Raw genomic sequence first — 16,123 nt, 5'->3', positions numbered from 1 at the left:
GTAAAATACCCATAAAACATAAAATATGTTTAAAATGAAATTAATAGTAAAGTATGGAATGTGGGGAATGACAATACATTTAGGATCATATTCTATAAGCTATGAAGGTCTATTTGAGCCCCAAATAAAATATATTTGTCCTCCTCCTCCTCCTCTTCCTCCTCCTCCTTTTGCCTAAAGGCAATTGTATAAGAGGAGAGTCTTTCCTTGAGACATGTCCCCAGTCCTTACCTACTACCGATCATGTAACTACTCCTCCTTCAGGGAAGGAAGGCCTACCATCTAGAACTCTCAGTTGATGCTTTCATTACTACATCCACATTCTAGCTCAGCCATCACTGTTGGCATCAAAATTTCCGAACCTTTTATGAAACAAGAAGGCATCATTACCAACTCTACAGGGACTATAAGCACTTAAAGTCACATAGAGAACCAGTTTATACAATTAAAAGAAATAAAAAAAAAACAGTAGAAAGATATAAATTGGGGAAAGCTACCTAAGAATAATTACCATAAAAGAACCTAAAAGATGAATGGTTATATAACAAGTGAAGGAATGGAAGCAGTAGTCACAAACCTTGCCAGCAAGTGAAACTCAGGCCCAGGGTGCTTCAACAGTCAACTCATTTCAGTATTTAAAGAAAACTATACCAATCATTTGCAAATGAATGTTAAAAAGAAAGAAGGATGGGACACTCCAATCTTATTCCATGAGTTTAGTGCCCTGATACAGAAACATTATGTGATTAGAGATATGGAAAAATTCACTTCTAGTGCATTTTACACCTATCTATTCTGTCTATGTCTCTTTTCAGTGTCAATCACAACCTGGGCAAAAGACTTGCAATATACAATCTCTTTTCTGCTTCCTCTTAGCCAACTTCATTCTAGCATTGGAGCACTCCTGTGGTATAAGTAGGTTTTGACCATCACAGTCTATATTTTTTAGTTAGTAATTTTTTAGCACTTTTACTAATTTCATGTTAGTGTTGGGTTCAACTATTCTCATTTATAAATATTGTCATATTTAAGCCCAGCTATTAATTTTTATGTAAATAAAAATGTAAACATATTTCTTCAAGTTTTGTTCTATGCTTTTTTGTAATATTAAATATCATTCTGATGTGATATTGTTCATGTTTGTGTTCTGACTTATGTACTTAAAAGTTTATACATTATTAAATGCCTGTATATCTATGCAGCTATGAACTATGTACTCACTATCTGGGAGTTCCTTTCAGAGCTATATGACTTCCACTTAGGTACTAAAATTAATGTGATCTTTATAAAAGACTCTAAAATATCTCTAAACAATGAAAAAAAGGAACAATAGCTTCTCTTTTTTGAAATTTTCATAGAAATGTATAGTTTTTTTTTATTTCTGGAGCAGAGAAGAGAAGATCATTAATTAAAGTGTTTGATTACATTTGTGTGTGTGTGTGTGTGTGTTTCTGAGAACAAATAAGATCACATGTGATTTCCGTCTGTTTTAACTAAAGGCGTGTTTTAGATCTCCTTATTGCATATTTCCTTTGTCTTTCTAAGAAATCAGCTCAAATATCTCATGAATGATTATATGCAGACCTCCACAGTGTGAACTGTGTTAGTGATGCTAAAGCAATGATCCTGAGCCTTAAAGAATGGGTAATTTTTTCTCAGATTAATAAAAAAAAAAAAAGAAAACAAACAAAAACCGAATTGCAAACCCATGGCAAGTCTTTAGGTATGGAATTTTCCACTCCTTACTTTCCTTTAGTTTTATTTACACTGAACTTCTCATAACCCAGGCATGCTCACACTCTCCACACTGGGCTCCTTCTCAGAGCAATGCAAAGACCTAGGAATAGGTATGATCTCTTCTTACCTTTGCATATTTTCATAGTACGGTCACCAAATTTAATGTCCTGTCTGCTATGGAGACTCTGTTCAGTCCTCAAAAAGACTGACATGCTCTGGTGTGGGTATGTGACAGAAACTTTACCATGAATCCTCCTTGGCCTTCTGTTTCCTGCTACTTTATTCAACTTCACAGAAGAGCATCTGTGAAGCTGTAAGCACAGTGCTATGTTTGTGAGACACTGGTCTCTCCCCACTTCTTTCATGGTAATGACTGCTTCAAAGCCCATCAACAAGAGAACAGATAAAGGATTAATGTCATACATACAGAAGGGAACCATAATGAAAAATTGAATCCTCTCATTTGTACAAAAATGTATAGAACATGGAGCCTTTGAATCAATAAAATAAGAAAGACATTTGAACACAGTACTGCATTTTCTCTGATATGTAGAAATAATTAAACAAACTTAACAATATGAAAGTAGAAAGAAACTGGCAGAGGCCATGCAGCATCTCCAGGGAACAGCATATGAGTGCTTCACTGATGTACTCTGCTGTGATAAGGTCCTTGGAGACCCCTGGGATTCTACTGTGGCAAAGCCCATGGAAACCCCTTCCCACTTGGTAAGAACCTGTAGTATATTTAGTGGCCCCTATGCTTATTCTCTAGATCATGTGTGCTACCATCTCTCCTTGCATTTGCTATGCTGCCAATACCCAAAGCAAAATTTGGTTTCATTTTGTCAGTCATGGGCAAAGCCAGGATCATGCAGGATGAAAGCCCTATGGATAATCCTGTTTTTGTCAATACTCTTTTGAAGGATAAATTCTTCCTCTTCTCTCTTTGCCGCTATAGATCCTCCAGATGTGACCATTAATCCTGGATATGAGGGAACATGTAATCATGTCTGTAGATAAACAGCTACAGTCATACTGAATAAGCTTGTGCCAGTTGTTAGAGTGGTAGTCCCAGTTTGCATAAGTGTTCTGAGACAGACATGTCTGATCAAGAGAGACGTTAATGATGAAGCTATGTGCAATCAACCGATACTTAAAATGGGGAAGTTATGTCTGACCAACAGAGTTAGAAAATGGAGAAGTTGTGTCTGATCAATAGAGTTAGAAAATAGGGAAGCTATGTCTGATCAATTGAGACTTAAAAATGGTTCTTGAAATGTTGGTATCAGGAACTGATAAGTGCATATCAGGAAAGATTGCTTGGAACAATAAACATGTCTCTGTCTGCAATTTAAAAAGTATTATGACAGAGGGGTGCTATGTGTTGACAGAACTTGTACCCACAAATATTTAATTCTGTCTTTCACTTTGCATAACTATGTAACTGCATTTGGTACCTGAACTGGAAATTTCTGGTTTCCTTGGAGATTCAGTTGTGTCGTGTGATGTTTTTCTGGAAACTGTCCTATGAGAGGATGTTTATGCTGAAGCAGACAAGTAGGAGGATGTTTTTCTCAGAACAGACATATGGTGTTTTTCTGAAGCAGCCACGTGTCTTTTGCTAGAGCGGACACTGGAGAGAACATGGGATATTTGGAAAGGGTTTAAATAGAACCCAATGGACTGTGGACAACATTTTGTGCTATTGGGACACCTGGCCACCCTGTACTGGTCATCATTTGTTGAATACCACTTCTGGTGGTATTCTTGTGGCTTCTTGCTGTTTCCTTGAGCCAATTGAAAGAGCCTCACAGTTTCTTCTTGACTGAACTGCTGTTGTTGGTTTCTGAATGGTGTTTGTGAGTGGATGGAGCTACCTCTGCTGATTTGTGTGAACTGAACTGCTGATATCCTGACAATGAAGATTGGAATCACCTCAAAGAACTCTTTCTAAACAGGTCCACATCCCCATTTGCCCTGTTAGCCTTTGCTTTATACTATGTCTGGTGGGTGGTAGGCTAGAATGAAGGTTAAAGAAGATAAATAAAGATTCCTGAGCTATTTCGGGCCACTTGCTTGAAAGTCAACAGGAGGTCAGTGTTTTCACTTTGGTCAATGCCCCTTCCCACTGTCCATACCAGAATCTTCCAGCTGGAGCTGGTCTCCAGCAAGAAAGAATTAGAGACCAGGAAAGAGGCTGGGAGGTAGAGGAGTGAGGGTAGAAAAGTGAATTGATATCATCTTATCAAGGTTTCTGCTGCTGTGATAAATATCATGAGCAACGTGGGGAGAAAAGGGTTTGTTTTAGCTTACAGTTGTAGTTCATGAGGAAGTTAACTCAAGGAAGGCACTGGAAGCATTTGGCAGTTATAAATTTTGACTCAAACATAGAAAATTCTAGGTGTCATGAAGATAGGTGGGGCTGGAGGAGGTGCAGGTCTATGGGCAACTGTCATCATGTGCTCACGTATGTGCTGTGTCTCTGCACAGGTACTGGTGGACATATCCCCACTGAACAGAACCTCTCTACACATGCTCTATATCCTTACTATGAGGAGGTGGCACCTCACCACTTTAACTTGACCTAACATTGTAGTGTGCCAAACCTGCTCTTTGCCCACTTTACCTTCTAGAGGGTCTGTGTCTGGGTGTAGTGTCTTATGTTTTTTTCACAATAATAAATGCAATGAATTTGTTGGTGTCGACTTTCTGCATTCCCTTCTGTATCCTCAAGTATGATTACCCAGAAAATGAAACATTTAAATTATCAGAATAAAATTAGCTAGAGGGTAGACAAAGAAGATGAAATCAACAAGTTTTTGAAGTTGTGTTCTTGGCTCCATTGTATGTTTTTTGCTTCTTTAGAAAAATCAATTGTACATAGGTTTGTGGATTCATATCTAGGTTTTTTATTTGACTCTATTGATCAACGTGTCTGTTTCTATACCAGTACAGTTTTTATTACTATTGCTGTCTAGCATAGCTTGTGGGCAGGGATGGTGAGTCCTCCTGAAGCTTTACTGTTCAGGATTCCTTTGACAAAACCCAACACCCCTTCATGTTAAGAGTATTAGAGAGATCATGGATGCAAAGCACACATGTAAGCATAACCAGAGCAATACACAGCAAGTCAATAGTCAACATCAAACTAAATAGAGAGAAACTTAAAGCAATGTATCTAAAATCAGGGACAAGGCAAGGCCACCCATTCTCTCCTTATCTATTCAATATAGTACTTGAAGTTGTATCCAAAGCAATAAGACAACTAAAGGAATAAGTCAAAGTGTTGCTATTTGTGGATCATATAATAATATACATAAGCAACCCCCAAAATTCTGACAGAAATTTCCTATAGCTGATAAACATCTTCAGAAAAGTGGCTGCATACAAAATGATCTCAAAGAAATCAGTAGCCCTACTTTATACAAATGATAAACAGCCCAAGAAAGAAATTAAGAAACAACACCCTTTATAATAGCCACAAATAATATAAAATATCTTGGTGTAACTCTAAGCATGCAAGTGAAAGAGCTGTATGACAAGAATTCAAAGTCCTTGAAAAAAAGTTATTGAGGAAGACATCAGAAGGTGGGAATATCTTTCATACTAGTGGATAAATAGAATTAACATAATGAAAATGGCCGACTACAATCTACAATTTTAATATAACCCCCACCAAAATTCCAAAAGAATTTTTTTATAAACCCAAAAGAACAATTTTCAGCTTCATATGGAAAAACAAAAAAGCCAGGAGAGCCAAAACAATCTTGAACAATGTGAGATGAAATCTTAAGGCTGTTTCAGTGTTCATTTCTCTTATGGCTTTTTTTGAGAGATTTCTTAGTCAATTTTTTTTTCTTTTGAGAAGTGTATTAGTCTCATAGACTCATATTAGGCCGCAGGATAATTTGTTTAATAGATAATTTTGTTTGTTTGCTTGCTTGCTTCTGTGTTCTTTATATATTCTGTATGTGAATTTTCTGTCAGATGTATAGTTGGCAATGTTCTTGCCCATTCTATGGGCTTCCTAGTCATCTGGTTGAGTGTTTTCTTAGCTATGCAGAATCTTTCTAGTTTTATGAAGCTCCGTTTGTCAGTTGTTGGTCTTAAATCTTGGACATATGGAGGCCTGTTCAGAAGGTCCTTTCCTACACCTATATCATCTAGGTTACTGACTTTTTTTTTTTCCTAGCAGTTTCAGTGTTTTAGGTTCCAAGGTTAGGTCTCTGATCCATTTGCAATTAGTTTCTGTGCAAAGTGATAGGGCTCTATTTTCATTATTCTGCATGTAGACTTTCAGTTTTCATTTATTGATGATACCTTCTTTTCTCCAGTTTATGTTTTGTAATTTTTTTTATTTTTTATTTTTTTTTTTTTTTTGGTTTTTTGAGACAGGGTTTCTTTGTGTAGCCTTGGCTGTCCTGGAACTCACTTTGTAGACCAGGCTGTCCTTGAACTCAGAAATCCGCCTGCCTCTGCCTCCCGAGTGCTGGAATTAAAGGCATGCGCCACCATGCCCTGCCTTTTTTAATCTTTGTCAAGTATTAATTGGCTGAAGTTTTGTGTTCATTTTTATGTCTTTGCTTTTATTCCATTGGTCTACACATCTGTTTTTGTTTCAGTATCATTCAGTCTTTATTGCCATGGCTATGGAATATATCTTAAGGTCTGGGATGGTAATCTTTTCAACACTGTTCTTTTTGTTCAGGATTGTTTTGTCTATCTGGGGTCTTTTGTAGTTCCATATAGGTTTTAGGAGAGTTTTCTATTTCTTTGAAGAGTGACATGGGGATTTTGATAGGGTTTGCTTTGAATCTGTAAATAGCATTTGGTTAAATTGTTATTTTCACAAAGTTAATTCTACCAGTCCACAAGTAAAGGTTGACTTTCCATTTTCTAGTGTCTCTCTTCAGAACTGTAAAGTTTTTATCACAGAGGTCCTTTTCTTCCTTGGTTAGGTTTATTCCTAAATATTTTATTTTCTTTGAGGATATTGTGAATGGGAAGGTGTCAAGGATCTCCTTCTATGTATGTTTGTTGTGTAAAAAAAGCTACTGATTTGTGCAAGTTGACACCCTATCTTGCCATGTTCCTGGATTTGTTTTTCATTTTGAGATGTTTTCTGGTAGAATTATTGGGGTCTCTCATGCATGGTATCAAGTCAACTGAGAATGGGAAAAGTTTGTTGTCTTCTTTCCCTATTTGTACCCATTTCAATTTCCTTCTCTTGCCTTATTGTTCCAAATAGCATTCAGAACACAATACTGAAAAGGAGTAAGAATAATTGAATTCCTGTCTCTCTCTTGCCTTCAGTAGGATTGATTCAAGCTTTTCTTCACTTACAATTATGTTGTTTATGGGTTTCTAACATATAGCTTTTACTATATTGAGTTGTGTTCCCCCTAGCCATACATTCTGTAGGAATTTTATCATGAAGACCTGGTGGACTTTCTCAAATGGCCTTTTTACATCTTTCGATATGATATTATAATTTTCTTTTTTAGTTCATTTACATGATTTATTATATTAACTGTCTTGTGACAATTGAGTCACTCCATGTTTTATGGATATAGCCAGTATTGTCATGGTAGATGATCTTTTTCATACATGTTTGTATTCTTTGTGTAAATATTCTGAGCATTTTAGGGTCTATGTTTATCAGGAAAATGACATGTAGTTTTCATTTGTTTCTCTCTCTCTCTCTCTCTCTCTGAGTGTGTGTGTGTGTGTGTGTGTGTGTGTGTGTGTGTGTGTGTGTGTGTCTTTACCTGGTTTTGGAATTAGAGTGACACCGGCTTCATAAAGGGTGGTTGGGAATGCTTCTTCTATTTTGGCGAAACACAGATTTGACAGTATTTTGGCAAAACACAGATTTGATAGCTAGGGTAAATGTAGGTGGGCAATAGAGTAGGAGTAGGCAATTGGTCATTCAGAAGACTTTTCTCTGATTCTCTGGGGTTGGTGGAGGACTCCCTGGGTCTGGAGAGAAGTCACTGAGAACAAAAAGGGTCCAGCAAGAAAAAGGTGGGAAAGAATCAGACACACACTATGTGTTCCACTATGTTCATAATGGCCTTATTTGTGATAGCCAGAAGCTGGAAACAACCCAGTTGTCCCACAACAGAAGAATGGATACAGAAAATGTGGTTCATTTACACAATGCAATACTATTCAGCTATTAAAAACAAGGACTTCATGAGTTTTGCATGTAAATGACTGGAACTAGAAAATATCATCCTAAATGAGGTAACTCAGACTCAAAAGGACACACATAATATGTATTCACTAACATTAGACAAATTAGTACAGATATCAGTGCAGGATATTAGACAAAAACGTACAGAATACCAAGGATAAAATTCAGTGAACTCAAGAAGGCTAACAAGCTGAATGTTTCCCAAGCAAGGATGCTTCAATTCCACTTGGGAGGTAGAAAAAGCAATCACAGGGGTAGAGGGCAAGACCTAGGTGGAAAAGGGGAGAGAGAGGGGAAAAGGGAAAGATGATCAGGTATTGGTGGGGGGAAAAGGAGTGAAGCCCTGAGAGCCAACAGAATGAGTGGAAATATACAACCTTGGGTGGTAGGAGGTGGGGGATTCTCTAGAATGTACCAGAGACCTGGAAGATGAGAGACTCCCAGGATTCAAAGGGAGGAACCTTTATGAAATGCCCAACAGTAGGGAGAGGGAACTTGTAGAGCTCACCTCCAGTGGAAACAGGACATCAAGTTGGAGGGATGGGGTTGCCATCCCAGAGTCAAAACCTCTGACCCAGAACTGTCTCTGCAGGGACAAAAATGGAGAAGAGACTGAGGGAAAGGAGGTCCAGTGACTGGCCCAATTTGGGACTCATCTCAAGGGAAGTCTCCAAGGTCTGACACTATTACTGATGCTATGGTGTACTTACACACAGGAACCTATTGTGGCTGCACTCTGAAAGGCCCATCAAGCAGATGACTGAGACAGGAGAAGACACTTATACACAACCAATGGTCTAAAGTCAGGGACCCCTATGGTTGAATTAGGGAAATGCTGGAAGAAGTTAAGGAGGAGAGTAACCCTGTAGAAAGACCAGCAGTCTCAACAAACCTGGATCCCTGAGATCTCTTAGACCCTGAACCAACAACCAGGCCACATACACTAGCTAGTCTAAGGTCCCTGACACATATACAGCAGAGAACTGCCTGGTCTTGCCTCAGTGAGAGAAGACTTGCCTAACCTTCAAGAGACTTGAGGCCCCAGGGATTGGGGAGGTCTGGTGGGTGGGAGGTGGGGACATCCTCTTTGAGAAGGGGGTGGAGGAGGAGGTATGGCATGAGGAACTGTCAGAGTGATGACCAGGAGGAGGGTAAGGACTGGACTGTAAAAATAGATTAAAGATAGTTTTAAAAAACAGAATCACAAGTCTACACTTTTATAGAAACAGTAATTTCTACTTTGACTCCTCAGAGTACACATCCACTCATGTATGATGGCTGAGGTGGGTGGGGAGGAAATGTCAGAAGCAAATGTTTCTGCCTCTGAGTCAGTTGGGGGAAGTCCTGGCACAATCAACCACTCCGATATCTACAAAGGTGAACCAATGTCCTGTGAAAACAGGCAAGCAAAGCTCCTCCTGAAATAAATCAGCTGACCTCTGATCCTTTCCATTGTCTGGTTAGTACATCTTTTTATTCTATTAAAGGTCGAGGAGTAAATTTTATTTAAAACAAGTTTTTTTTAAAGAAAAGACTTATGTTTTGTTTGCTAATATTTTATGATTAATAACATAAAAGCATGGTTTAAAATATGATGAGGAGATGATATTTATAATCCTTATTTTGTAACTTAAATACTTGAGTCTTTAAAGTCTGATGTGCACTCTCTACAATAGCCTGTCCTTGGTGATTATAGGAAATGCCAACGGAGTATGAGATATTGAGAGCCAAACACCATTATTATTATTATTATTATTATTATTATTATTATTATTACTATTATTTTTTTACAGTCCAGTCGTTATCCCTCTCTTGGTCCATCCGTCTACACTTCTTCATTCCATTTCTCCTCCCCAATCTCCAAAGGATGTCCCCATCCCACTCCCACCCTACCTCCCCACTCCCTGGAGCTCAAGTCTCTTGAGGGTTCGGTGCATCTTCTCTCACTGAGGCCAGACCATACAGTCTTCTGCTCTATATGTTTTGGGGACTTCATATCAGCTAGTGTATGCTACTTGGTTGGTGGCTCAGTGTCTGAGAGATCTCAGGGGTCCAAAGTTGTTGAAACTGCTGGTCTTCCTATGGGGGTCACCTTCCTCTTCAACTTCGTCTAGCCTTTCTCTAATTCATCCACAGGTGTCCCTGACTTCAGACCATGGTTGGATGTAAGTATCTGGTTCTGTCTCAGTCATCTGCTTGTTGAGCTTCTCAGAAGGCCGCTATGCTAGGCCCCTGTCTGTAAGTACACCATAGCATCAGTAATAGTGTCAGACCTTGCAGACTCCCCTTGAGATGAGTCCCAATTTAGGCCAGTCACTAGACCTCCTTTCCCTCAGTCTCTTCTCCATTTTGTCCCTGCAGCTCTTTTAGACAGGAACAATTCTGGGTAAGAGTTTTTGACTGTGGGATGGTAACCTCATCTCTCCACTTGATGTCCTGTCTTTCCACTGCAGGTGGACTCTACAAGTCCCTCTCCCCACTGTTGGACATTTCATCTAAGATCCCTCCCTCTGAGTCCTGAGGGTTTCTTACCTCCTAGACCTCTGGCATTCTAGAGGGTACCTGCCCACCTCATACCTCCCAAGGTTGGTTGTTTCCATTCTTTCTACTGGCCCTCAGGGCTTCACTCCTGATTCCAGCCCTTCCCCCTCCCCCCCATCATGTTTCTCTTTTCCCCTCCATTGTCCCCTCTCCCATTTACATCCCTCACTCCCTCTGCCTGCTGTGATTGATTTCTTCTCTGTGCTAAGTGGAATTCAGGTATACTCACTTGGGCCCTTCAGCGTGTTAAACTTCTTGAGTTCTGTAGATTGTATCCTGGGTATTCGGTTTTGTTTTTGTTTTGGTTTTTTTGGTTTTTTGGTTTTTTTGTTTGGTTGGTTGTTTTTGTTTGTTTGTTTGTTTGTTTGTATCCACTTATTAGTGAGTACATGCCATGCATGTCCTTTGGGGTCTGAGTTACCTCACTTAGGATGATATTTTATTTATCTATTTATTTATTTATTTAGTCATTCTTTCTTTCATTCTTTCTTTTCTTGTGATACTCAGGAGTTTAATGAAATTAGTTTTGTTTCATGGAGGTTAAGAGAACTTTTTTCCAGATATTGTTACTTGAACATTTTTTTCCATCAACTCATCTATTTAGTATTTTTTCAAACCTTTTTCTTAGATATTTTGTTTATTTACATTTCAAATGTTATCCCCTTTCCTGGTTTGCCCCCCTGAAAACTCACATCACATCCCCCCACCCTCTGCTCACCAACCCACCTACTCCCACTTCCCTGTTCTGGCATTTCTCTACATTGGAGCATTGAGCCTTCACGGGATCAAAGACCTCTCCTCCCATTGATGACCGACAAGGCTACATATGTGGCTAGAGCCATGGGTCCCACCATGTGTACACTTTGGTGGGTGGTTTAGTCCCTGGGAGCTCTGGGAGTAATGGTTGGTTCATATTGTTGTTCCTCCTTGGGGGCTGCAAATCCCTTCAGCTCCTTGGGTCCTTTCTCTAGCTTCTCCTTTGGAGACCCTGTGCTCTGTTCGATGGATGACTACGAGCATCCACCTCTGTTTTCATCAGGCACTGGCAGAGCCTCTTAGGAGACAGATATATATTTTCTAGTTCCATTCATTTGTCTGCAAAACTCATGATGTCCTGTTCTTAATAGCTGAATAGTATTACATAGTTTAAATGAACCATATTGTTTGTATTCATTCTTCCATGGGGGGGTGGGGGCGCATCTGGGCTGTTTCCAGCTTCTGACTATCAAAAATAAGGCAGCCATACACATAGTAGAACACATGTCCCTGTGGCTGGGTAGGCCATCCTCTGGGTATACACCAAAGAAACATTTTTCAAAAGTCTTACAGATATAAACAGAAGGACTGACTGGTTTTTTTAATTCATAGGCATTCCTAAGATTGTAAAACAAATGTCATACGTTGTCTTTGAAAGCGTCTCCAGATCTAACAGAAGCACAAATAACATGAGAATAATTATAAATCACAGAGGCACAGGCTCTGGGGATTAACTCCCCTGGGGAGCATGCATGGGTGTGTGACACACTGAGCATTTCCACAGGATCTCATAAGCAGTGTTGAGGGGAAGCTGAAACTGAAAATGGCCCTTTGAGGGAAGGTGAAACTGAATACTTAGGGCACTTGGTAGATGAAAGTTGAAGATTCAACTAGCTCCAGCAATTTCACACAGTACATATATACATATATACAACTGGTGGATGGAGCAATGCTCCAACAAACTTTACATATATACATACATATGTACACATTGGGAAAATATCTGTACAATTCCATGCTTCCCATCCAATGATATTAAGCTCCAGGGTCATTGCTGAATGGTGTTTCAACACCTAGGACTCAAGTTCACTCTACACCCTGTTAGCTCAAGGTCCTAAATTATAATGGTATCTACCTCTCCATGGAATCTGTCTCAACTTTGATAGGCATACTGATATTTCATGTTTAACCAATGTCAGAGCTATATCAATGCTTTACCCTCAACACCTGGACCTCTGGAATCTCTCCAGAGTCTCATGCAATGTTTGCAGTCTTAATCACCATGGAGAAAGAACACAGTCTAAATTCCAGGTGAGAATATCTTGATTGGCTCTAGATGGCAGACCTTGTTCTCTGGTTCTTCAGGTGCTCTGGGAACCTGTACTCTGGAAGCCAGCGCTGCAGTGGTGGCTTGTGTGTGTTGCTGGATCTCAAACCAAGAAGGATCCCTTATCTAGTCTCAGCAGTGTAGAGAAAACCAAGAAGAGTAGAATCACAAAACACTATTGAGTACCGAGTTATCAATGTTGCCACTGCTCCTATGGGTGCTTCCTACAGTGGACTTCTAAGACAGCTTCACTTACTGCTAACACTATCATGGCTGAAGAAGCTACACAGATCCTGCATTTCTGCATTATCTAGAACCAAAGTCACTGCATTGTACCCAACCCACATTCCTGCCCCTGAAGGTCTTTCACAAATCCAGTTGTGGATGAGGTCACTACTTGATTAGATGCACAGGTGTCCCTCCATCATCTCACTCTCCTTCATTGTGATGGCTTTGCTCACTCATCAGCCCTCTTTCAGATGCTCCCATCTCCATGAAGCTCCTCTTCATTCCAATGTTTGCAGTCACTGGTGACCTCTGAGCTCTCCAGAGGCTCTGCTTTACCAGGCAGAGAACAGATTGTCCAAGATTCTAATGGCAGGCTTCCTTATTAGTTCACTGAATTTCCTAGGATTTCCTTGAATTTGTTACTGAATTTTTGAATTTATCAAACTCTTTGGAGAGGAGAGTTTATGAAACATTTATTTGAGGCCTGTACTATGATTCATTAACGTAAACATAACCTAAGAAATGTGTATTGAGTAAGACAAATGAAATTTGATCCCCAAGGGATCATATGATAGAGGCTTGATTCCAATATAAAAAATGCTGAAGTAACAGTACCTCTAGCCGGGCAGTGATGGCACACGCCTTTAATCCCAGCACTTGGGAGGCAGAGGCAGGTGGAATTCTGAGTTCAAGGCCAGCCCGGTCTACGGAGTGAGTTCCAGGACAGCCAGGGCTACACAGAGAAACCCTGCCTCGAAAAAAAAAAAACAAAACAAACAAAAAAACAAAACAAAAAAACCAAAAACAAACAAACAAACAAACAAATAGTACCTCTAAGAGTAGTTCTCAACCTGTGGGGCAAGACCCCTTTAGGGGTTGAATACCTTGTCATAGGAGTCACCCAAGACTATCTGAAAACATAGTTACTTACATTATGACTTACAACAGTAGCAAAATTGCATTTATTAAAAAGAAAGTAATTTTATGGTTGGGGGGTCACCACAACATGAGGAACTCCATTAAAGTTTTGTGGCATTAGGAACATTGAGAACCATGACACTAGGCACATGGTTAGATCGGTGAAAGCTTTGCCCTTAGAAGGGATTCAAGTAGTGTTATGTGACCCTCTTAGTTCTTATGAGGATAAATTGTGTTATCAAGAAAACCTTGAACTTGGCGTGGTAGCGCATGCCTTTAATCCCAGCACTTGGGAGGCAGAGGCAGTCTGATCTCTGAGTTCGAGGCCAGCCTGGTCTACAATGTGAGTTCCAGGACAGCCAGGGCTATACAGAGAAACCCCTGTCTCAAAAAACCAAAGAGAGAGAGAGAGAGAGAGAGAGAGAGAGAGAGAGAGAGAGAGAGAGAGAGAGAGAGAGAGAGAGAGAGAAAACCTTGGGTCTTGCTCACAGTTTCCATTTTGTCAGGCAACAGTAATCGCTCTCATTTCCAGTAATACCTGTCTTACATTGTGACTTAGACAGATAACCTTAGGTAGAGCTGTCAATTTCTGTGGTCATGCCTTTTGTTATGCCATCAAATAATATGTTAAATAAATCCCCCCTTTTTAATAATCACCCAACATCAAATATTTTATCAAAGTAATGTGAAGTTGGTTTTGATTTTATGTGAGAAATCTTAAATTCATTAGACTAATGAGATTATGCAAGAAATGCCTGTGGTTAAGTTTGTCTTAAGAGAATAAGGTTTTTTCTATGAAACTGGATGCTTCGTAGACCCAGAAAAGCACTGTATTCATTGTTGCTGTGTAACAATGATGAATTCATGACAAGTCTCTGACAGAGATTCCTACACACACAATACAATTAAAATCTATACGCACAGTTCTCTAGAAAAACACATGTTTCTAGGAAAACACATGTAACGACAATGTGTGGATTTTTCAAACAGATTTGAAAGGCCGTCTAAACAACATTAGTCTGAGTATGTTAAATCTTTCCTATTGTACATTTTTTGTATTTTGGTATGTCTGCTTTGTTTAGGTTTAAGTTTTTCTTTTTATTAATACTTAATAAACAAAGTAATGGGCCATACAACATGTTTAAGTATCATAGTATTTTGTTTATATTCCTTTGTCAGAGTTTTACCAAAGGTAAATCTCCAAACTTATCATCACAATAAGCGATATTACTTTCTTGTGGAATAAAAACTCTGTTAATGGGATCCACTCCTTTTGAGTATATTTCACAATAAATATACACACCATGGAGGAGAAATCGAAAGTCAGTTATAGAAAAATAGGAAGTGGTTGTGTTTTTTCAGAGATTCATATCACAGCCTTTATGATTTAGAAGTGCTAGAAGAATTATGCAAATTTAAGCAGAGCAAGGTACTAAGTGTGGGGCGGCCACTGGTTCTGAGCAAAGACTCTGGGGTGCCTTTCCAGAGCTTGATTCTCCTCAGGCACAGAGGACAGGCATTGTGGAAGTAGGTAGGTGCAGGAATTTGCCTTCCTAGGCTTCAACATGATGGCTTTTAATTTACTGGATAAACATGGGACATCTAGGTAAAAATGAGAAAAATGAGGTCACCTTTCACTACATACACTAGACTTTTGACCTTGGGTTGAGTGCACTTTTAACTGTACGGTGGGAGGCAGTTTTGGTGCAAAGGATAAGGACAAGGAAAAGACAAAGGCTTGTTAAAGTGTCAGCAATAGTTTCTCCTCCAGCGTCCATGACCTCACCAGTCACAGGTAGGTGGCTATCTTTACGGTACCAGACATGGATTTTCTCCTACTGTGTCTTTAAGGCCACTAGATGTCTCTTGGCTACTCTCAAGATAATCGTGTCACTGCTGTACCCTTGAAAAGATGAAAACTACAGGCAATTATTGACTCTGGAGAGAGGGAAAAACAGTCTTCTCTAGCAAGGAGCTCTCTTATGGGTTATCTAATCCTAAGTGGTCATCCCTAAACACATATACATACAAACAACATTAAATAGACCCAAAATTGTGTGTGTGTGTATTAAATCATATGCATATTTAACAATAATACTTAAAGGGAAAAGGTTATAAATATGAAAGGAAGTAAGAGATCATGGGAAAAGTTGGAGAGAGGATAGGGTGGGGTGGAAAAGATGTAAATACAATACACAATTATGATATTCCCAAAAATAAATAAATATTTTTAAAAGAAAGTAAAAGAAAAGATAAATGCTTTAAGAAGGCATCAATGAAGTTGTTCTAATTTCTAATTTTTCTCTATCCTCAGGATATCAAAAACTTGAACATGATATTCAAATAATTGACTGAGCATTTCACAAACTCATAACAACCTTCCATAATATTAATCTCTGTCACCCATATATTATTCTAAT

This window comes from Mus caroli, unplaced genomic scaffold, assembly GCF_978045245.1.
Source record: "Mus caroli unplaced genomic scaffold, Mus_caroli_1 scaffold_20, whole genome shotgun sequence".
NCBI classification, from domain to species: Eukaryota; Metazoa; Chordata; class Mammalia; order Rodentia; family Muridae; genus Mus; species Mus caroli.
This window is presented reverse-complemented; position numbering follows the sequence as displayed.